Here is a 2,866-nt window from a genome sequence, read left to right as displayed (position 1 = left end):
GCATAATTTGAGCCCGCCGCCTTGTTTGTCCCGAGGTGGGCCCGCTATTCCCGGTTTTGCCCTTAATGTACTTAAGTCTTCTTTTCGAGCAGTTCTTAAAAGAAACGTTTTGACTACTATTCTAATTACCTAACAAACATGGTTTTAAATATTCCATTGAGTCCGATAAATTGTTTTGACACTCGAAACGATTTCAAAAAGGTTATACTTCTGTAATCCATTATGGTATCCGAAACTCATTTATCATGTTCCCGTTCGACTTCATTGGATCGGTTTGTCTTTGATATGCCTCATCGAGTCTATTAAAACATTTGTGATATTTTAATTGCATTAGTCTCTCACTACTCCACTCGTGGATGCCCCAATGTTTCCCCCACTGAGCCCGGGCCAGGATATGTTCTCAAGCGTGATCCTCTGCATTGTTCGCCGTGCCTCGATGTGAGGGGGCAGGTATACGCTTACATGGGTTTGTGGAGTATGATGTGCCATGTCCGCTTGTTCTGATATGATTTGCTATGGCCAATTGATATGACATATTATGCTACGGGGTTATGCCCCTATTCTGATTCTTCTGTGTTGTGGCACCAGCGTCGGGAGGGTGGCCACGTTCTGTCTGCCGAGTCCCTTGGCAGGGGCCGGATTTGATATGACATATGTTTCTGTACACACTCTGCATGTTTTGAAAATATGTATTTGGATACTTTGGATTTTCTGCTCACTTTCTGTACGTTCTGTACCAGTTATGATTTTGTTTCTGTAATTCAGGCTTTACATATTTAGTACATATTTCGTGCTGACCCCCTTTCCTCGGGGGCTGCGTTTTCATGCCGCGCAGGTACCGACGACAGGTTTGCCGATCCGTCCGGCTAGGATATCTTTTCTGCCATTTGGAGCGCTCTTTTATTCAGAGCCATCTTTTGGTACAGTCTGTCACTTCTATATATGTATATTCTCGTTCATGGGTACGGCGGGGCCCTGTCCCGTCATATGATTCTGTCGGTCTGTTAGAGGTCTGTGGACATGTTTGTGGGCTGGAATCGTTATGTACAGCTGTGTGTATATGTTGTGTTTGGGCGATCCCATTCGCCGCGACGGCCGGTCCGCATATATTTTAAATGTTACTCTGTTGGCCCTGTGTGGCCTTTGTTGGTATTTTCTGCGTGCAGGGTATATGGGATAGTCCGTAAAACAAAGGAAACTCTGCCGATATTTTTCTGGAAATTATCTAAATTGGAAATAAAGCCTTGTCGGCTTCTGCTTTATACTAGAATGTGTTTGAGTGCCCAGATCGGGCACTAGTCACGGCCTACGAGGTTGGGTCGTGACAGATATCCCCAGCTCCAGCACCTGCCCCAGTGCCTCCAGTCCCTCAGCTAGATGCATCGGGTCAGGATATACAGGATGTTATACAGTTGTTGACTAGATTGGTAGCCGCTCAGGCTCAGCGTCAAGGAGTTGGCGTTGATCAGGCAGACCGATCTATTAGTGTGAGAGTCAAGAATTTTATTAGTTTAGATCCCCTAGAATTCTCCGAACGGAGGCAAAATATGGACCCCCAGGACTTTATTGATAGCATGCAGAGGACATTAAAGATCATGCATGCTAATGAGGTTTAGTCAGTAGAGTTGGCTTCTTATAGGCTCCATGATATAGCAGTGCAGTAGTACCAAACGTGGGAGCTATCTAGGGGAGAGGATGCCCCTCTAGCCATTTGGTAAGAGTTTTCAGAGGCCTTTATTCGCCATTACTTACCACCAAAAGTTCAACGGCCCGAGCAAATAGATTCTTACATATTGAGTAGGGCGGTATGAGTGTCCGGGAGTACAATGTGCACTTTGATTCATTGGCTAGATATGCCCCAGCTATGGTGGCTAAGATGAAGGATCGAGTTCACCGTTTTGTGGTTGTTTAAGGCCACATTTGACTTATGAGTGAATGACAGCTGCGTTACAGCCAGGTATGGATATTTCTCGGAGACAAGCATACGCACAGAACCTGAACGAACTTAAGCGTCAGCGGAGGACAGAGCGCTAGTGTGACCGGGGCCATGGTAAGATATTTAGATCTTTAGATGTTGTTGGTGAGTTTAGAGGAGGATAGAGACAACAGTATTTTCAGTATCCATCCTATTCAACGGCGAGTGCACCTCTGTGGTTTTTAGGTCAGAATTTGATCGGCCTTCTTATTTCAGAGCGAGTTAGAGTTCTAGAGCTTCAGGCTCTCAGTATAGATAGGAGTCAGGACCGATGAGGCCAATTTTTCCACGGTGTACCCAGTGTGGTAGACAAGATGTTAGACGGTGCCGATTGGGATCGAATGCTTGTTATGCTTGTGGCCAGCCAGGTCATGTGATGAGGAAGTGTCCGTCTAGGGGTGGTATAGGTACTATTTAGCATACAGGGTCTGTAGCTAGTTCTTCTTCATCTATGCGCCCTTCAGGGCAAGGTTCTCAGACACCAGCAGGATGTGGTAAAGGAAGGAGTGGAGCATCTAGTTCGAGCGGTCCTCAGAACCGCATCTATTTATTAGCTGGTAGACAGGATCGTGAGTCATCTCCTGATGTTGTTACAGGTATATTATCAGTCTCCTCCTATGACGTATACGTACTGATTGACCCAGGTTCTACTTTGTCATATGTTATACCGCTTGTTGCTAGTAAGTTTGGGATAGAGCCTGAGTCGATTAAACTTTTTGAGGTGTCTATGCCACTTGCTGACCCAGTCATAGCTAGAAGAGTATATTGAGGTTGTGTAGTTATAGCTTATAATCGCCATACCATAGCAAATTTGATTGAGTTAGATGTGATCGATTTTGATGCTATTATGGGTATGGATGGTATGGATTGGTTGGCTTACTGTTATGCGAA

Source organism: Lycium barbarum, chromosome 1, assembly GCF_019175385.1.
Source record: "Lycium barbarum isolate Lr01 chromosome 1, ASM1917538v2, whole genome shotgun sequence".
Lineage (NCBI taxonomy): Eukaryota > Viridiplantae > Streptophyta > Magnoliopsida > Solanales > Solanaceae > Lycium > Lycium barbarum.
Note: the sequence above shows the minus strand (reverse complement) of the source record.